Source organism: Lissotriton helveticus, chromosome 11 (genome assembly GCF_964261635.1).
Source record: "Lissotriton helveticus chromosome 11, aLisHel1.1, whole genome shotgun sequence".
In the NCBI taxonomy this organism is placed as follows: Eukaryota; Metazoa; Chordata; class Amphibia; order Caudata; family Salamandridae; genus Lissotriton; species Lissotriton helveticus.
The window spans coordinates 710,498,600-710,518,026 of record NC_136072.1 but is presented as its reverse complement, the minus strand read 5'-3'; the positions used below and the strand labels follow the sequence as shown (position 1 = coordinate 710,518,026).

Genomic DNA, 19,427 nt, shown 5'->3' with positions numbered 1-19,427 from the left:
AACCCTTCCGAGCCACCTGCTCTCTAAAACACTTCCTGAGTGTTGAAATTGTCTTAATGTTTACATTTAGTTTGAGTTTTTGCTGTTTAACTCTGTTACTTGATGAGGATTGCGTAACGAGAAGTGAACATTTCCTTATCAAACCAAAAGGTGTTCATGCAAAATCGCACGAGGCTGCAAGCAGGATTCGGACCTGCGCAGGGAAACCCCATTGATTTCGAGTCCAACGCCTTAACCACTCGGCCATTGCAGCTCCATGTTGTCGTATACAAGCCATTCGCTGCTCACGTCAGACCGAGACCTAAAAAATAAAGTAACCGAACGAAGGGGCAGGTACCAGCAGTGCTCTGTTGCCCTCACTTATTTCGCTTGCTTTCCAACAATTAATAAAAATAGCAACACGCATCACTCAAAGTGAGTGAAAGGGCACAGATGAGCAGTAATCAATCACTGCACATTTCTGCCCTCTTTTCCCTGTATTACGGCGCTGGGATTGGGCCCTTAAGTGTACTCAGAAAGAGTCCAAAAGCCTAAACAAGACACTCTACATAAAAAAAATGACTCTTTTCGTGACTCGTCAAGATCAAGCAGGACAGGTCCAGACTACGAACCCTTCCGAGCCACCTGCTCTCTAAAACACTTCCTGGGTGAGGAAATTGTCTCAATATTTACATCTAGTTTTTGTTTTTGCCGTTTAACTCCGTGACTTGATGAGGATTGCATAACAAGAAGTGAACATTTACTTAACTAAACCAAATGGCATTCATGCAAAATCTCACGATGCTGCAAGCAGGATTCGAACCTGCGCAGGGAAACCACATTGGATTTCAGGTCCAACGCCTTAACCACTCGGCCGTCGCAGGTCCATGAAAATGATGTCACTGTTGTCGTATACGAGCCATGCGCTGCTCAAGTCAGACCGAGACCTAAAAAATAAAGCAACGGAAGGACGGGGCAGGTACCAGCAGTGCCCTGTTGTCCTCACTTATTTCGCATGCTTTGATACAATTAATAAAAATAGCAACACGCATCACTCAAAGTGAGTGACAGGGCACAGATGAGCGGTAATCAATCACTGCACATTTCTACCCTCTTTTCCCTATATTACGGCGCTGGGAATGGGCCCTTAAGAGTACTCAGAAAGAGTTCAAAAGCCTAAACAAGACACGCTACATGAAAAAATGACTCTTTTTGTGACTCGTCAAGATCAGGCAGGACAGGTCCAGACTACGAACCCTTCTGAACCACCTGCTCTCTAAAACACTTCCTGAGTGTTGAAATTGTCTTAATGTTTACATTTAGTTTGAATTATTGCTGTTTAACTCTGTGACTTGATGAGGATTGACTAACGAGAAGTGAAAATTTCCTTAACAAGCCAAATGGTGTTCATGCAAAATCGTACGTCGCTGCAAGCAGGATTCGAACCTGCGCAGGGAAACACCATTGTATTTTGAGTCCAACGTCTTAACCACTCGGCCATCGCAGCTCCATGAGTATGATGTCTCTGTTGTCGTATATGAGCCATTCGCTGCTCACGTCAGACCGAGACCTAAAAAATAAAGTAACCAAAGGAAGGGGCAGGTACCAGCAGTGCTCTGTTGCCCTCACTTATTTCGCTTGCTTTCATACAATTAATAAAAATAGCAACACGTATCACTCAAAGTGAGTGACAGGGCACAGATGAGCAGTAATCAATCACTGCGCATTTCTACCCTCTTTTCCCTATATTACAGCGCTGGGACCGGGCCCTTAAGTGTACTCAGAAAGAGTCCAAAAGCCTAAACAAGACACTCTACATAAAAAAATGACTCTTTTCGTGACTCATCAAGATCAAGCAGGACAGGTCCAGACTACGAACCCTTTAAACCACCTGCTCTCTAAAACACTTCCGGAGTGTTGAAATTGTCTTAATGTTTTCATTTAGTTTGAGTTTTTGCTGTTTAATTCTGTGACTTGATGAGGATTGCGTAACGAGAAGTGAACATTTCCTTAACGAACCAAATGGTGTTCATGCAAAATCGCCCGATGCTGCAAGCAGGATGCGAACCTGCGCAGGGAAACCCCATTGAATTGCAAGTCCAACGCCTTAACCATTCGGCCATCGCAGCTCCATGAGTATGACGTCACTGTTGTCGTATATGAGCCATGCGCTGCTCACGTCAGGCCGAGACCTAAAAAATAAAGTAACAAAAGGACGGGGCAGGAACCAGCAGTGCCCTGTTGCCCTCACTTATTTCACATGCTTTCATACAATTAATAAAAATAGCAACACGTATCACTCAAAGTGAGTGACAGGGCACAGATGAGCGGTAATCATTCACTGTGCATTTATACCTTCTTTTCCCTCTATTACGGCGGTGGCAACGGGCCCTTAAGTGTACTCAGAAAAAGTCCAAAAGCCTAACTATACACGCTTCATGAAAAAATATTACTCTTTTCGTGATTTGTCTAGATCAGGCAAAAAGGTCCAGACTACGAACCCTTCCGAGCCACCTGCTCTGTAAAACACTTCCTGGGTGTAGAAATTGTCTCAATGTTTACATCTAGTTTGAGTTTTTGCCGTTTAACTCTGTGACTTGAAGAGGACTGCATAACGAGAAGTGAACATTTACTTAACTAAACCAAATGGTGCTAATGCAAAATCTCATGACACTGCAAGCAGGATTCGAACCAACGTGGTGAAACCCCATTGGATTTCTAGTCCAACACCTTACCCACACGGCCATCGCAGCTGCATGTGTTTGATGTCACTGTTGTCGTATACGAGCCATCCGCTGCTCATGTCAGGCCGAGACCTAAAAATTAAAGTAACGGAAGGACGGGGCATGTACCAGCAGTGCCCTGTCTCCCTCACTTATTTCGCATGCTTTCATACAATTAATAAAAATAGCAACACGCATCACTCAAAGTGAGTGACAGGGCACAGATGAGCGGTAATCAATCACTGCACATTTCTACCCTCTTTTCCCTATATTACGGCGCTGGGAATGGGCCCTTAAGAGTACTCAGAAAGAGTCCAAAAGCCTAAACAAGACACGCTACATGAAAAAATTACTCTTTATGTGACTCGTCAAGATCAGGCAGGACAGGTCCAGACTACGAACCCTTCTGAACCACCTGCTCTCTAAAACACTTCCTGAGTGTTGAAATTGTCTTAATGTTTACATCTAGTTTGAGTTTTTGCCGTTTAACTCTGTCACTTGAAGAGGACTGCATAACGAGAAGTGAACATTTACTTAACTAAACCAAATGGTGCTAATGCAAAATCTCATGACACTGCAAGCAGGATTCGAACCAACGCGGTGAAACCCCATTGGATTTCTAGTCCAACACCTTACCCACTCGGCCATCGCAGCTGCATGTGTATGATGTCACTGTTGTCGTATACGAGCCATGCGCTGCTCATGTCAGGCCGAGACCTAAAAATTAAAATAACGGAAAGACGGGGCATGTACCAGCAGTGCCCTGTCTCCCTCACTTATTTCGCATGCTTTCATACAATTAATAAAAATAGCAACACGCATCACTCAAAGTGAGTGGCAGAGATGAGCGGTAATCAATCACTGCACATTTCTACCCTCTTTTCCCTATATTACGGCGCTGGGAATGGGCCCTTAAGAGTACTCAGAAAGAGTCCAAAAGCCTAAACAAGACACGCTACATGAAAAAATTACTCTTTATGTGACTCGTCAAGATCAGGCAGGACAGGTCCAGACTACGAACCCTTCTGAACCACCTGCTCTCTAAAACACTTCCTGAGTGTTGAAATTGTCTTAATGTTTACATTTAGTTTGAATTATTGCTGTTTAACTCTGTGACTTGATGAGGATTGACTAACGAGAAGTGAACATTTCCTTAACAAACCAAATGGTGTTCATGCAAAATCACGGGTCGCTGCAAGCAGGATTCGAACCTGCGCAGGGAAACCCCATTGGATTTTGAGTCCAACGCCTTAACCACTCGCCCATCGCAGCTCCACAAGTATAATGTCACTGTTGTCGTATATGAGCCATGCGCTGCTCACGTCAGACCGAGACCTAAAAAACTAAAGTAACAGAAGGACGGGGCAGGTACCAGCAGTGCCCTGTTGCCCTCACTTATTTCGCATGCTTTGATACAATTAATAAAAATAGCAACACGCATCACTCAAAGTGAGTGACAGGGCACAGATGAGCAGTAATCAATCACTGCACATTCCTACCCTCTTTTCCCTATATTACGGCGCTGGGAATGGGCACTTAAGAGTACTCAGAAAGAGTCCAAATGCCTAAACAAGACACGCTACATAAAAAAATTACTCTTTTTGTGACTCGTCAAGATCAGGCAGGACAGGTCCAGACTACGAACCCTTCCAAACCACCTGCTCTCTTAAACACTTCCTGAGTGTTGAAATTGTCTTAATGTTTACATTTAGTTTGAATTATTGCTGTTTAACTCTGTGACTTGATGAGGATTGACTAACGAGAAGTGAAAATTTCCTTAACAAACCAAATGGTGTTCATGCAAAATCGTACGTCGCTGCAAGCAGGATTCGAACCTGCGCAGGGAAACCCCATTGGATTTCGAGTCCAACGCCTTAACCACTCGGCCATCGCAGCTCCATGAGTATGATGTCACTGTTGTCGTATATGAGCCATTCGCTGCTCACGTCAGACCGAGACCTAAAAAATAAAGTAACCGAAGGAAGCGGCAGGTACCAGCAGTGCTCTGTTGCCCTCACTTATTTTGCTTGCTTTCATACAATTAATACAAATAGCAACACGTATCACTCAAAGTGAGTGACAGGGCACAGATGAGCAGTAATCAATCACTGCGCATTTCTACCCTCTTTTCCCTATATTACAGCGCTGGGACCTTGCCCTTAAGTGTACTCATAAAGAGTCCAAAAGCCTAAACAAGACACTCTACATAAAAAAATGACTCTTTTCGTGACTCGTCAAGATCAAACAGGACAGGTCCAGACTACGAACCCTTCGAACCACCTGCTCTCTAAAACACTTCCGGAGTGTTGAAATTGTCTTAATGTTTACATTTAGTTTGAGTTTTTGCTGTTTAATTCTGTGACTTGATGAGGATTGCGTAACGAGAAGTGAACATTTCCTTAACGAACCAAATGGTGTTCATGCTAAATCGCCCGATGCTGCAAGCAGGATGCGAACCTGCGCAGGGAAACCCCATTAAATTTCAAGTCCAACGCCTTAACCACTCGGCCATCGCAGCTCCATGAGTATGATGTCACTGTTGTCGTATATGAGCCATGCGCTGCTCACGTCAGGCCGAGACCTAAAAAATAAAGTAACAAAAGGACGGGGCAGGAACCAGCAGTGCCCTGTTGCCCTCACTTATTTCACATGCTTTCATACAATTAATAAAAATAGCAACACGTATCACTCAAAGTGAGTGACAGGGCACAGATGAGCGGTAATCATTCACTGTGCATTTCTACCCTCTTTTCCCTCTATTACGGCGGTGGCAACGGGCCCTTAAGTGTACTCAGAAAAAGTCCAAAAGCCTAAATAAGACACGCTTCATAAAAAAAAATTACTCTTTTCCTGAATTGTCTAGATCAGGCAGGACAGGTCCAGACTACAAACCCTTCCTAGCCACCTGCTCTCTAAAACACTTCCTGGGTGTAGAAATTGTCTCAAAGTTTACATCTAGTTTGAGTTTTTGCCGTTTAACTCTGTGACTTGATGAGGATTGCATAACGAGAAGTGAACATTTACTTAACTAAACCAAATGGTGTTCATGCAAAACTTCATGACGCTGCAAGCAGGATTCGAACCTACGCGGGGAAACCCCATTGGATTTCAAGTCCAACGCCTTAACCACTCGGCCATCGCAGCTGCGTGAGTATGATGTCACTGTTGTCGTATTCGAGCCATGCGCTGCTCACATCAGGCCGAGACCTAAAAATTAAAGTAACGGAAGGACGGGGCACGTACCAGCAGTGCCCTGTTGCCCTCACTTATTTCGCATGCTTTGATACAATTAATAAAAAATAGCAACACGCATCACTCAAAGTGAGTGACAGGGCACAGATGAGCAGTAATCAATCACTGCACATTCCTACCCTCTTTTCCCTATATTACGGCGCTGGGAACGGGCACTTAAGAGTACTCAGAAAGAGTCCAATTGCCTAAACAAGACACGCTACATAAAAAAATTACTCTTTTTGTGACTCGTCAAGATCAGGCAGGACAGGTCCAGACTACGAACCCTTCCAAACCACCTGCTCTCTTAAACACTTCCTGAGTGTTGAAATTGTCTTAATGTTTATATTTAGTTTGAATTTTTGCTGTTTAACTCTGTGACTTGATGAGGATTGACTAACGAGAAGTGAAAATTTCCTTAACAAACCAAATGGTGTTCATGCAAAATCATACGTCGCTGCAAGCAGGATTCAAACATGCGCAGGGAAACCCCATTGGATTTCGATTCCAACGCCTTAACCACTCAGCCATCACAGCTCCATGAGAATGATGTCACTGTTGTCGTATATGAGCCATGTGCTGCTCACGTCAGGCCAAGACCTAAAAAATAAAGTAACATAAGGACGGGGCAGGAACCAGCAGTGCCCTGTTGCCCTCACTTATTTCACATGCTTTCATACAATTAATAAAATTAGCAACACGTATCACTCAAAGCGAGTGACAGGGCACAGATGAGCGGTAATCATTCACTGTGCATTTCTACCCTCTTTTCCCTCTATTACGGCGGTGGCAACGGGCCCTTAAGTGTACTCAGAAAAAGTCCAAAAGATTAAACAAGACACGCTTCATAAAAAAAAATTACTCTTTTCCTGAATTGTCTAGATCAGGCAGGACAGGTCCAGACTACAAACCCTTCCTAGCCACCTGCTCTCTAAAACACTTCCTGGGTGTAGAAACTGTCTCAAAGTTTACATCTAGTTTGAGTTTTTGCCGTTTAACTCTGTGACTTGATGAGGATTGCATAACGAGAAGTGAACATTTACTTAACTAAACCAAATGGTGTTCATGCAAAATCTCATGAAGATGCAAGCAGGATTCGAACCTACGCGGGGAAACCCCATTGGATTTCAAGTCCAACGCCTTAACCACTCGGCCATCGCAGCTGCGTGAGTATGATGTCACTGTTGTCGTATACGAGCCATGCGCTGCTCACATCAGGCCGAGACCTACAAATTAAAGTAACGGAAGGACAGGGCACGTACCAGCAGTCCCCTGTCTCCCTCACTCATTTCGCGTGCTTTCATACAATCAATAAAAATAGCAACACGCATCACTCAAAGTGAGTGACAGGGCACAGATGAGCAGTAATCAATCACTGCACATTTCTGCCCTCTTTTCCCTATATTACGGCTCTGGAATGGGCCCTTAAGTGTACTCAGAAAGAGTCCAAAAGCCTAAACAAGACACTCTACATAAAAAAAATGACTCTTTTCGTGACTCGTCAAGATCAAGCAGGACAGGTCCAGACTACGAACCCTTTAAACCACCTGCTCTCTAAAACACTTCCGGAGTGTTGAAATTGTCGTAATGTTTACATTTAGTTTGAGTTTTTGCTGTTTAATTCTGTGACTTGATGAGGATTGCGTAACGAGAAGTGAACATTTCCTTAACAAACCAAATGGTGTTCATGCAAAATCGCCCGATGCTGCAAGCAGGATGCGAACCTGTGCAGGGAAACCCCATTGTATTTCGAGTCCAACGCCTTAACCACTCGGCCATCGCAGCTCCATGAGTATGATGTCAGTGTTGTCGTATATGAGCCATTCGCTGCTCACGTCAGACCGAGACCTAAAAAATAAAGTAACGAAAGGAAGGGGCAGGTACCAGCAGTGCTCTGTTGCCCTCACTTATTTCGCTTGCTTTCATACAATTAATAAAAATAGCAACACGTATCACTCAAAGTGAGTGACAGGGCACAGATAAGCAGTAATCAATCACTGCGCATTTCTACCCTCTTTTCCCTATATTACGGCGCTGGGACCGGGCCCTTAAGTGTACTCAGAAAGGGTCCAAAAGCCTAAACAAGACACTCTACATAAAAAAGTGACTCTTTTCGTGACTCGTCAAGATCAAGCAGGACAGATCCAGACTACGAACCATTCGAACCACCTGCTCTCGAAAATACTTCCTGGGTGTGGAAATTGTCTTAATGTTTACATCTAGTTTGAGTTTTTGCTGTTTAACTCTGTGACTTGATGAGGATTGCGTAACGAGAAGTGAACATTTCCTTAACTAAACCAAATGGTGTTCATGCAAAATCACACGACGTTTCAAGCAGGATTCACACCTGTGCAGGGAAACCCCATTGGATTTCGAGTCCAACGCCTTAACCACGTGGCCATCGCAGCTCCATGGGTATGATGTCACTGTTGTCGTATACGAGCCATTCGCTGCTCATGTTAGGCCGAGACCTAAAAAACTAAAGTAACGGAAGGACGGGGCAGGTACCAGCAGTGCCCTGTTGCCCTCACTCATTTCGCATGCTTTGATACAATTAATAAAAATAGCAACACGCATCACTCAAAGTGAGTGACAGGGCACAGATGAGCAGTAATCAATCACTGCACATTCCTACCCTCTTTTCCCTATATTACGGCGCTGGGAATGGGCACTTAAGAGTACTCAGAAAGAGTCCAAAAGCCTAAACAAGACACTCTACATAAAAATAATTACTCTTTTCGTGACTCGTCAAGATCAGGCAGGACAGGTCCAGACTACGAACCCTTCCGAACCACCTGCTCTCTAAAACACTTCCTGAGTGTTGAAATTGTCTTAATGTTTACATTTAGTTTGAGTTTTTGCTGTTTAACTCTGTTACTTGATGAGGATTGTGTAACGAGAAGTGAGCATTTCCTTATCAAACCAAATGGTGTTCATGCAAAATCGCCCGATGCTGCAAGCAGAAAGCCAACCTGCGCAGGGAAACCCCATTGAATTTCGAGTCCAACGCCTTAACCACTCGGCCATCGCAGCTCCATGAGTATGATGTCACTGTTGTCGTATATGAGCCATGCGCTGCTCACGTCAGGCCGAGACCTAAAAAATAAAGTAACAAAAGGACGGGGCAGGAACCAGCAGTGCTCTGTTGCCCTCACTTATTTCACATGCTTTCATACAATTAATAAAAATAGCCACACGTATCACTCAAAGTGAGTGACAGGGCACAGATGAGCGGTAATCATTCACTGTGCATTTCTACCCTCTTTTCCCTCTGTTACGGCGTTGCAACGGGCCCTTAAGTGTACTCAGAAAAAGTCCAAAAGCCTAAACAAGACACGCTTCATAAAAAAAAACTTACTCTTTTGCTGACTTGTCTAGATCAGGCAGGACAGGTCCAGACTACAACCCCTTCCTAGCCACCTGCTCTCTGAAACACTTCCTGGGTGTAGAAATTGTCTCAATGTTTACATCTAGTTTGAGTTTTTGCAGTTAAACTCTGTGACTTGATGAGGATTGCATAACGAGAAGTGAACATTTACTTAACTAAACTAAATGGTGTTCATGCAAAAGCTCATGACGCTACAAGCAGGATTCGAACCTACGCGGGGAAACCACATTGGATTTCAAGTCCAACGCCTTAACCACTCGGCCATCGCAACCGCATGAGTATGACGTCACTGTTGTCGTATACAAGCCATGCGCTGCTCACATCAGGCTGAGACCTAAAAAATAAAGTAACGGAAGGACGGGGCACGTACCAGCAGTGCCCTGTCTCCCTCACTCATTTCGCATGCTTTCATTCAATTAATAAAAATAGCAACACGGATCACTCAAAGTGAGTGACAGGGCACAGATGAGCGGTAATCAATCACTGCACATTCCTACCCTCTTTTTCCTATATTACGGCGCTGGGAATGGCACTTAAGAGTACTCAGAAAGAGTCCAAATGCCTAAACAAGACACGCTACATAAAGAAATTACTCTTTTTGTGACTCGTCAAGATCAGGCAGGACAGGTCCAGACTACGAACCCTTCCAAACCACCTGCTCTCCTAAACACTTCCTGAGTGTTGACATTGTCTTAATGTTTACATTTAGTTTGAATTTTTGATGTTTAACTCTGTGACTTGATGAGGATTGACTAACGAGAAGTGAAAATTTCCTTAACAAACCAAATGGTGTTCATGCAAAATCATACGTCGCTGCAAGCAGGATTTGAATCTGCGCAGGGAAACCCCATTGGATTTCGAGTCCAACGCCTTAACCATTCGGCCATCGCAGCTCCATGAGTATGATGTCACTGTTGTCATATATGAGCCATGCGCTGCTCACGTCAGACCGCGACCTAAAAAATAAAGTAACCGAAGGAAGGGGCAGGTACCAGCAGTGCTCTGTTGCCCTCACTTATTTTGCTTGCTTTCATACAATTAATAAAAATAGCAACACGTATCACTCAAAGTGAGTGACAGGGCACAGATGAGCAGTAATCAATCAGGGCACGGGCCCTTAAGTGTACTCAGAAAGAGTCCAAAAGCCTAACCAAGACACGCTTCATAAAAAAATATTACTCTTTTCGTGACTTGTCTAGATCAGGCAGGACAGGTCCAGACTACGAACCCTCCCGAGCCACCTGCTCTGTAAAACACTTCCTGGGAGTAGAAATTGTCTCAATGTTTACATCTAGTTTGAGTTTTTGCCGTTTAACTCTGTGACTTGATGAGGATTGCATAACGAGAAGTGAAAATTTACTTAACTAAACCAAATGGTGTTCATGCAAAATCTCATGACGCTGCAAGCAGGATTCAAACCTACGCGGGGAAACCCATTGGAATTCAAGTCCAACGCCTTAACCACTCGGCCATCGCAGCTGCGTCAGTATGACGTCACTGTTGTCGTATACGAGCCATGCGCTGCTCACATCAGGCCGAGACCTAAAAATTAGAGTAACGGAAGGACGGGGCACATACCAGCAGTGCCCTGTCTCCCTCACTTATTTCGCATGCTTTCATACAATTAATAAAAGTAGCAACACGTATCACTCAAAGTGAGTGACAGGGCACAGATGAGCGGTAATCAATCACTGCACATTCCTACCCTCTTTTCCCTATATAACGGCGCTGGGAATGGGCACTTAAGAGTACTCAGAAAGAGTCCAAATGCCTAAACAAGACACGCTACATAAAAAAATTACTCTTTTTGTGACTTGTCAAGATCAGGCAGGACAGGTCCAGACTACGAACCCTTCCAAACCACCTGCTCTCTTAAACACTTCCTGAGTGTTGAAATTGTATTAATGTTTACATTTAGTTTGAATTTTTGCTGTTTAACTCTGTGACTTGATGAGGATTGACTAACGAGGAGTGAAAATTTCCGTAACAAACCAACTGGTGTTCATGTAAAATCGTACGTCGCTGCAAGCAGGATTCGAACCTGCGCAGGGAAACCCCATTGGATTTCGAGTCCAACGCCTTAACCACTCGGCCATCGCAGCTCCATGAGTATGATGTCACTGTTGTCGTATATGATCCATGCGCTGCTCACGTCAGACCGAGACCTAAAAAATAAAGTAACCGAAGGAAGGGGCAGGTACCAGCAGTGCTCTGTTGCCCTCACTTATTTCGCTTGCTTTCATACAATTAATAAAAATAGCAACACGATTCACTCAAAGTGAGTGACAGGGCACAGATGAGCAGTAATCAATCACTGCGCATTTCTACCCTCTTTTGACTCGCTCCTCTCTTCGTGCTGAGTGGTCACTCCCAGTGTCCCCTGCTGACATTTGGTATGGTAGCGCTGCTTTGCTTCAGATATTGCCAATTGATATTGCCTGCTGTCTGCCTGACTGCCGCTTTGCTTGATTTGCACTTTGGTTAATTAATACTGCTGTATTCACTTTGGTCGCGCGTCTGCCTCTAGCGCTCCGCTGTGCTCCCCCCTCCGCCTCCATTTTGATTGTTGTTGTCGTCCTCGTGTGCCCGCCCCGCCTCCCAGCTGAGCCGCCCTCGCCCCTCCCCCTCCACTATCCGTATATGACAGTTCTTCCCGCGTGCAGCGTTCACGCGCAGCGACCGCGCCCCAGCCGCGCCGAAGGTGCGCCAAAGGTAAGCCCGTCTACGCCCGTCCGCGCCTGGACCGCACCCAGCGCCAGACCCCCTGCCCCTCGCACTGCCCAGCCCTCCCGCATTACCTACGATGCCACCACCCTCCTAACCCTCAACCCCGGCCGTTCCCCCAACTGCGTCCAAGCCGCCCCCGGACACACCCATGGCCCTTTCTCATGCTACTCCTGCAAATTCATCGGTACCGTCACCAACTCCGCTACGATCACACCTCTGATTCTCGACACCAACCACCTACAATGCATCCTTCTCAACACCCGATCGGTCCACAGGCACGCCATTGACCTATGGAATCTACTAGACACCATCTCTCCAGACGTCGCCTTCCTAACAGAAACATGGATGAACGCTTCCTCCGCCCCAGACATCACCATTGCCATCCCTGAAGAATATAAGATCACACGCAAGGACCGTACCGGCCACACAGGAGGAGGAATCGCTATCGTCCATAAAAAATCTATCCACATCTCAACCAGCTCTGACGTCAATCTCGCCAACTCTGAACACCTTCACTTCCAGATCCACATCGACCCCAAGACCACACTCAGAGGCACCCTCCTCTACAGACCACCAGGACCCCGCGCAAAATTCAGTGAAGACATCACGGACTTCATCACTCCACACGCGCTCCCCTCCAAAGATTACATCCTTCTGGGAGACCTCAACTTTCACCTTGAAAAGAACAACGACCGCAACACCACCACCCTCTTGGACAACCTCGCCAACCTCGGACTTAAACAACTGGTCACTTCCCCCACCCACATCGCAGGTCACACACTCGACCCCATCTTCACCTCCAGCAATCACGTCTCCTTCAGCCACACTACGGATCTCCTCTGGACTGACCACAGCTGCGTTCACTTCACCTACAACAAGCCGAAACCCATCAACCACCCCCAACCAACTCTGCAAAGAAACTGGAACAAAATCACCATCGACCAGATCTCCTCATCGCTCCTTCTAAACACCCCAGCCCACTCCTCTAACCCAGACCAAGCCGCCACCAACTTCACCCTATGGTTATCCAACAGCGCCGACATCCTAGCACCACTGAAAAAACGTCAAAGCAAACCTGGCAGCAAGAAGGCCTCATGGTTCAACGATGATCTTAAGAAGTCCAAGAAACTCTGCCGCTCCCTTGAAAAGGCCTGGAAAAAAGACCCAACCACTAGCACCAAGGACGCCTTCAAAAACGCCACCCGCACACACCACCAACTAATCCAAAAGGCCAAGAAAACAGCATTCAAGGATCGACTAGACAACAACGCCCACAACAGCAAGGAACTTTTCAACATCGTCAAAGAATTTACCAATCCCTCGGCCAACTCCAACAACATCACCCCCTCTCAATCCCTCTGCGACTCCCTGGCTTTATTCTTCCACAACAAAATTGCAGACATCCACAACAGCTTCGACAACCAACCTGGAGACCAACCCACCCAACCTTATGCTGAACATTCTCCCCCCTTGAACACCCTTAACGACTGGAACCCAATCTCCACTGAGGACACCATCCGCCTGATGAACTCCATCCACTCAGGATCCCCCACAGACCCATGTCCTCACCACATCTTCAACAAAGCAGACTCCATCATAGCACCGCACCTCCGAGACATCATCAACTGCTCCCTCAACTCCGCCACCTTCCCGGAAAGCTGGAAACACGCTGAACTCACCGCCCTTCTGAAAAAACCCACAGCGGACCCCACCGAACTCAAAAATTACCGCCCCATCTCGCTCCTTCCTTTCCCGGCCAAAGTCATCGAGAAAGCTGTCAACAACCAGCTCGCCGCCTTCCTCGAAGCCAACAAATCCCTCGACTCCTCACAGTCTGGCTTCCGAGCAAAACACAGCACTGAGACCGCCCTCATCGCAGCAACAGACGACATTCGAACTCTACTGGACAATGGAGACACAGTCGCCCTCATCCTCCTCGACCTCTCTGCAGCCTTCGACACAGTCTGCCACAGCACCCTTTTACAACGCCTCAGAAACATCGGAATGCAAGGAAAAGCACTTGAATGGATCAACTCGTTCCTCACCGGAAGAACCCAGAGAGTCCGCCTTCCACCATTCAAGTCCGAGGCCACTGAAGTCATCTGTGGCGTACCACAAGGATCCTCACTCAGTCCCACTCTCTTCAACGTATACATGAGCCCCCTCGCGGCCATCGCCCGCCAACACAACCTCAACATCATCTCTTACGCGGATGACACTCAACTGATCCTTTCTCTCACCAAGGACCCCAGCACCGCCAAAACTAACCTACACGAAGGAATGAAAGAAGTTGCCGAATGGATGAATCACAGCCGTCTGAAACTGAACTCAGATAAAACAGAAGTCCTCATCTTAGGTACATCCCCCTCTGCATGGGACGACTCTTGGTGGCCGGAAGCCCTTGGAAAAGCACCCATCCCGACAGACCACGCACGTAACCTAGGCGTTATCCTGGATTCTTCACTTTCAATGAACAGACAAGTCAGCGCCGTCTCCTCATCCTGCTTCAACATTCTTCGCATGCTCAAAAAAACATTTCGCTGGATCCCCACCGAAACCAGAAAAACAGTCACCCATGCTCTGGTCACGAGCCGACTGGACTACGGAAACACCCTCTACGCAGGTACTACCGCTAAACTCCAGAAAAAACTCCAACGAATCCAAAACGCCTCAGCCAGGATCATACTAGACATCCCGCGTTACGAACACATCTCTGGTCACCTGAAAAACCTCCACTGGCTACCCGTCAATAAGAGGATCACTTTCCGACTGCTAACCCACGCACACAAATCACTCTACGATATCGGACCAGAATGCCTCAACTCACGACTGTCCTTCTACACCCCCTCCCGACATCTACGTTCTTCCAGCCAAGCCCTCGCCACTGTACCTCGCATCAACAAGACCACCATGGGAGGTAGATCCTTCTCATACCTGGCAGCTAAAACATGGAACTCACTCCCCACTTACCTTCGCCTTACCCAGAACCACCTAGCATTCAGAAAACAACTTAAAATGTGGATATTTGACAAGTAATCCTCCCCCCCTCCCTAAGCGCCTTGAGACCCTCTGGGTATGTAGTGCGCTATATAAATTCTTTGACTTGACTTGACTTGACTTCCCTATATTACGGTGCTGGGACCGGGCCCTTAAGTGTACTCAGAGAGAGTCCAAAAGCCTAAACAAGACACTCTACATAAAAAAAATTACTCTTTTCGTGACTCGTCAATATCAGGCAGGACAGGTCCAGAATACAAACCCTTCAAACCACCTGCTCTCTAAAACACTTCCTGAGTGTTGATATTGTCTTAATGTTTACATTTAGTTTGAGTTTTTGCTGTTTACCTCTGTGACTTGATGAGGATTGCGTAACGAGAAGTGAACATTTCCTTAACAAACCAAATGGTGTTCATGCAAAATCGCCCGATGCTGCAAGCAGGATTCGAACCTGCGCAGGGAATCCCCATTGAATTTCAAGTCCAACGCCTTAACCACTCGGCCATCGCAGCTCCATGAGTATGATGTCACTGTTGTCGTATATGAGCCATGCGCTGCTCACGTCAGGCCGAGACCTAAAAAATAAAGTAACATAAGAACGGGGCAGGAACCAGCAGTGCCCTGTTGCCCTCACTTATTTCACATGCTTTCATACAATTAATAAAAATAGCAAAACGTATCACTCAAAGTGAGTGATAGGGCATAGATGAGCGGTAATCATTCACTGTGCATTTCTACCCTCTTTTCCCTCTATTACGGCGGTGGCAACGGGCCCTTAAGTGTACTCAGAAAAAGTCCAAAAGCCTAAACAAGACACGCTTCATAAAAAAAAATTACTCTTTTCCTGAATTGTCTAGATCAGGCAGGACAGGTCCAGACTACAAACCCTTCCTAGCCACCTGCTCTCTAAAACACTTCCTGGGTGTAGAAATTGTCTCAAAGTTTACATCTAGTTTGAGTTTTTGCCGATTAACTCTGTGACTTGATGAGGATTGCATAACGAGAAGTGAACATTTACTTAACTAAACCAAATGGTGTTCATGCAAAATCTCATGACGCTGCAAGCAGGATTCGAACCTACGCAGGGAAACCCCATTGGATTTCAATTCCAATGCCTTAACCACTCGGCCATCGCAGCCGCGTGAGCGCGATGTCACTGTTGTCATATACGAGCCATGCGCTGCTCACATCAGGCCGAGACCTACAAATTAAAGTAACGGAAGGACAGGGCACGTATAAGCAGTGCCCTGTCTGCCTCACTTATTTCGCATGCTTTCATACAATTAATAAAGATAGCAACACGCATCACTCAAAGTGAGTGACAGGGCACAGATGAGCAGTAATCAATCACTGCACATTTCTGCCCTCTTTTCCCTATATTACTGCTCTGGAATGGGCCTTTAAGTGTACTCAGAAAGAGTCCAAAAGCCTAAACAAGACACGCTACATAAAAAAATTACTCTTTTCGTGACTCGTCAAGATCAGGCAGGACAGGTCCAGACTACGAACCCTTCCGAGCCACCTGCTCTCTAAAACACTTCCTGAGTGTTGAAATTGTCTTAATGTTTACATTTAGTTTGAGTTTTTGCTGTTTAACTCTGTTACTTGATGAGGATTGCGTAACGAAAAGTGAACATTTCCTTATCAAACCAAATGGTGTTCATGCAAAATCGCACGAGGCTGCAAGCAGGATTTGGACCTGTGCAGGGAAACCCCATTGATTTCGAGTCCAACGCCTTAACTACTCGGCCATCGCAGCTCCATGTTGTCGTATACGAGCCATGCACTGCTCACGTCAGACCGACACCTAAAAAATAAAGTAACCGAAGGAAGGGGCAGGTACCAGAAGTGCTCTGTTGCCCTCACTTATGTCGCTTGCTTTCATACAATTAATAAAAATAGCAACACGTATCACTCAAAGTGAGTGACAGGGCACAGATGAGCAGTAATCAATCACTGCGCATTTCTACCCTCTTTTCCCTATATTACGACACTGGGACCGGGCCCTTAAGTGTACTCAGAAAGAGTCCAAAAGCCTAAACAAGACACTCTACATTAAAAAAAATTACTCTTTTCGTGACTCGTCAAGATCAGGCAGGACAGGTCCAGACTACGAACCCTTCGAACCACCTGCTCTCTAAAACACTTCCTGAGTGTTGAAATTGTCTTAATGTTTACATTTAGTTTGAGTTTTTGCTGTTTAACTCTGTGACTTGATGAGGATTGCGTAACGAGAATTGAACATTTCCTTAGCAAACCAAATGGTGTTCATGCAAAATCGCCCGATGCTGCAAGCAGGATTCGAACCTGCGCAGTGAAACCCTATTGAATTTCAAGTCCAACGCCTTAATCACTCGGCCATCGCAGCTCCATGAGTATGATGTCACTGTTGTCGTATATGAGCCATGCGCTGCTCACGTCAGGCCGAGACCTAAAAAATAAAGTAACAAAAGGACGGGGCAGGAACCAGCAGTGCCCTGTTGCCCTCACTTATTTCACATGCTTTTATACAATTAATAAAAATAGCAACACGTATCACTCAAAGTGAGTGACAGGGCACAGATGAGCGGTAATCATTCACTGTGCATTTCTACCCTCTTTTCCCTCTATTACGGCGGTGGCAACGGGCCCTTAAGTGTACTCAGAAAAAGTCCAAAAGCCTAAACAAGACACGCTTCATAAAATAATATTACTCTTTTCCTGACTTGTGTAGATCAGGCAGGAAAGGTCCAGACTACAAACCCTTCCTAGCCACCTGCTCTCTGAAACACTTCCTGGGTGTAGAAATTGTCTCAATGTTTACATCTAGTTTGAGTTTTTGCCGTTTAACTCTGTGACTTGATGAGGATTGCATAACGAGAAGTGAACATTTACTTAACTAAACCAAATGGTGTTCATGCAAAATCTCATGATGCTGCAAGCAGGATTCGAACCTACGCGGGGAAACCCCATTGGATTTCAAGTCCAACGCCTTAACCACTCGGCCATCGCAGCTGCGTGAGTACGATGTCACTGTTGTCGTATACGAGCCATGCGCTGCTCACATCAGGCCGAGACCTACAAATTAAAGTAACGGAAGGACAGGGCACGTATAAGCAGTGCCCTGTCTCCCTCACTTATTTCGCATGCTTTCATACAATTAATAAAAATAGCAACACGCATCACTCAAAGTGAGTGACAGGGCACAGATGAGCAGTAATCAATCACTACACATTTCTGCCCTCTTTTCCCTATATTACAGCTCTGGAATGGGCCCTTAAGTGTACTCAGAAAGAGTCCAAAAGCCTAAACAAGACACGCTACATAAAAAAATTACTCTTTTCGTGACTCGTCAAGATCAGGCAGGACAGGTCCAGACTACGAACCCTTCCGAGCCACCTGCTCTCTAAAACACTTCCTGAGTGTTGAAATTGTCTTAATGTTTACATTTAGTTTGAGTTTTTGCTGTTTAACTCAGTTACTTGATGAGAATTGCGTAACGAAAAGTGAACATTTCCTTATCAAACCAAATGGTGTTCATGCAAAATCGCACGAGGCTGCAAGCAGAATTTGGACCTGTGCAGGGAAACCCCATTGATTTCGAGTCCAACGCCTTAACCACTCGGCTATCGCAGCTCCATGTTGTCGTATACGAGCCATGCACTGCTCACGTCAGACCGAGACCTAAAAAATAAAGTAACCGAAGGAAGGGGCAGGTACCAGCAGCGCTCTGTTGCCCTCACTTATTTCGCTTGCTTTCATACAATTAATAAAAATAGCAACACGTATCACTCAAAGTGAGTGACAGGGCACTGATGAGCAGTAATCAATCACTGCGCATTTCTACCCTCTTTTCCCTATATTACGGCGCTGGGACCGGGCCCTTAAGTGTACTCAGAAAGAGTCCAAAAGCCTAAACAAGACACTCTACATTAAAAAAATTACTCTTTTCGTGACTCGTCAAGATCAGGCAGGACAGGTCCAGACTACGAACCATTCGAACCACCTGCTCTCTAAAACACTTCCTGAGTGTTGAAATTGTATTAATGTTTACATTTAGTTTGAGTTTTTGCTGTTTAACTCTGTGACTTGATGAGGATTGCGTAACGAGAAGTGAACATTTCCTTAACAAACCAAATGGTGTTCATGCAAAATCGCCCGATGCTGCAAGCAGGATTCGAACCTGCGCAGGGTAACCCCATTGAATTTCGAGTCCAACGCCTTAACCACTCGGCCATCGCAATTCCATGAGTATGATGTCACTGTTGTCGTATATGAGCCATGCGCTGCTCACGTCAGGCCGAGACCTAAAAAATAAAGTAACATAAGGACGGGGCAGGAACCAGCAGTGCCCTGTTGCCCTCACTTATTTCACATGCTTTCATACAATTAATAAAAATAGC

The 19,427-nt window shown here is 45.7% G+C and overlaps 22 non-coding genes across 22 annotated transcripts; all 22 read right to left on the bottom strand.

The window, feature by feature from the left end:
* Positions 1-172: 172 nt before the first annotated feature.
* TRNAS-CGA (transfer RNA serine (anticodon CGA)) lies at positions 173-253 on the bottom strand. Its single transcript has one exon. It is a non-coding gene; the product is annotated as a tRNA-Ser (tRNA).
* Positions 254-781: 528 nt separating this feature from the next.
* On the bottom strand, positions 782-863 carry TRNAS-UGA (transfer RNA serine (anticodon UGA)). The gene has a single exon. It is a non-coding gene; the product is annotated as a tRNA-Ser (tRNA).
* A 541-nt stretch (positions 864-1,404) lies between these two features.
* TRNAL-CAA (transfer RNA leucine (anticodon CAA)) lies at positions 1,405-1,486 on the bottom strand. Its single transcript has one exon. It is a non-coding gene; the product is annotated as a tRNA-Leu (tRNA).
* Positions 1,487-2,026: 540 nt separating this feature from the next.
* On the bottom strand, positions 2,027-2,108 carry TRNAA-UGC (transfer RNA alanine (anticodon UGC)). The gene has a single exon. It is a non-coding gene; the product is annotated as a tRNA-Ala (tRNA).
* Positions 2,109-3,274: 1,166 nt separating this feature from the next.
* On the bottom strand, positions 3,275-3,356 carry TRNAS-AGA (transfer RNA serine (anticodon AGA)). Its single transcript has one exon. It is a non-coding gene; the product is annotated as a tRNA-Ser (tRNA).
* Positions 3,357-3,892: 536 nt separating this feature from the next.
* On the bottom strand, positions 3,893-3,974 carry TRNAL-CAA (transfer RNA leucine (anticodon CAA)). The gene has a single exon. It is a non-coding gene; the product is annotated as a tRNA-Leu (tRNA).
* Positions 3,975-4,516: 542 nt separating this feature from the next.
* Positions 4,517-4,598, bottom strand: TRNAS-CGA (transfer RNA serine (anticodon CGA)). The gene has a single exon. It is a non-coding gene; the product is annotated as a tRNA-Ser (tRNA).
* A 540-nt stretch (positions 4,599-5,138) lies between these two features.
* Positions 5,139-5,220, bottom strand: TRNAS-UGA (transfer RNA serine (anticodon UGA)). The gene has a single exon. It is a non-coding gene; the product is annotated as a tRNA-Ser (tRNA).
* Positions 5,221-5,764: 544 nt separating this feature from the next.
* On the bottom strand, positions 5,765-5,846 carry TRNAS-UGA (transfer RNA serine (anticodon UGA)). Its single transcript has one exon. It is a non-coding gene; the product is annotated as a tRNA-Ser (tRNA).
* A 542-nt stretch (positions 5,847-6,388) lies between these two features.
* On the bottom strand, positions 6,389-6,470 carry TRNAS-CGA (transfer RNA serine (anticodon CGA)). The gene has a single exon. It is a non-coding gene; the product is annotated as a tRNA-Ser (tRNA).
* A 544-nt stretch (positions 6,471-7,014) lies between these two features.
* Positions 7,015-7,096, bottom strand: TRNAS-UGA (transfer RNA serine (anticodon UGA)). Its single transcript has one exon. It is a non-coding gene; the product is annotated as a tRNA-Ser (tRNA).
* A 540-nt stretch (positions 7,097-7,636) lies between these two features.
* Positions 7,637-7,718, bottom strand: TRNAS-CGA (transfer RNA serine (anticodon CGA)). The gene has a single exon. It is a non-coding gene; the product is annotated as a tRNA-Ser (tRNA).
* A 1,166-nt stretch (positions 7,719-8,884) lies between these two features.
* TRNAS-CGA (transfer RNA serine (anticodon CGA)) lies at positions 8,885-8,966 on the bottom strand. Its single transcript has one exon. It is a non-coding gene; the product is annotated as a tRNA-Ser (tRNA).
* A 544-nt stretch (positions 8,967-9,510) lies between these two features.
* On the bottom strand, positions 9,511-9,592 carry TRNAS-UGA (transfer RNA serine (anticodon UGA)). Its single transcript has one exon. It is a non-coding gene; the product is annotated as a tRNA-Ser (tRNA).
* Positions 9,593-10,132: 540 nt separating this feature from the next.
* On the bottom strand, positions 10,133-10,214 carry TRNAS-CGA (transfer RNA serine (anticodon CGA)). Its single transcript has one exon. It is a non-coding gene; the product is annotated as a tRNA-Ser (tRNA).
* Positions 10,215-10,719: 505 nt separating this feature from the next.
* Positions 10,720-10,800, bottom strand: TRNAS-UGA (transfer RNA serine (anticodon UGA)). Its single transcript has one exon. It is a non-coding gene; the product is annotated as a tRNA-Ser (tRNA).
* A 541-nt stretch (positions 10,801-11,341) lies between these two features.
* Positions 11,342-11,423, bottom strand: TRNAS-CGA (transfer RNA serine (anticodon CGA)). Its single transcript has one exon. It is a non-coding gene; the product is annotated as a tRNA-Ser (tRNA).
* Positions 11,424-15,475: 4,052 nt separating this feature from the next.
* On the bottom strand, positions 15,476-15,557 carry TRNAS-UGA (transfer RNA serine (anticodon UGA)). Its single transcript has one exon. It is a non-coding gene; the product is annotated as a tRNA-Ser (tRNA).
* Positions 15,558-16,101: 544 nt separating this feature from the next.
* Positions 16,102-16,183, bottom strand: TRNAS-UGA (transfer RNA serine (anticodon UGA)). Its single transcript has one exon. It is a non-coding gene; the product is annotated as a tRNA-Ser (tRNA).
* Positions 16,184-17,331: 1,148 nt separating this feature from the next.
* On the bottom strand, positions 17,332-17,413 carry TRNAS-UGA (transfer RNA serine (anticodon UGA)). Its single transcript has one exon. It is a non-coding gene; the product is annotated as a tRNA-Ser (tRNA).
* A 544-nt stretch (positions 17,414-17,957) lies between these two features.
* Positions 17,958-18,039, bottom strand: TRNAS-UGA (transfer RNA serine (anticodon UGA)). The gene has a single exon. It is a non-coding gene; the product is annotated as a tRNA-Ser (tRNA).
* A 1,147-nt stretch (positions 18,040-19,186) lies between these two features.
* TRNAS-CGA (transfer RNA serine (anticodon CGA)) lies at positions 19,187-19,268 on the bottom strand. Its single transcript has one exon. It is a non-coding gene; the product is annotated as a tRNA-Ser (tRNA).
* Positions 19,269-19,427: the final 159 nt, after the last annotated feature.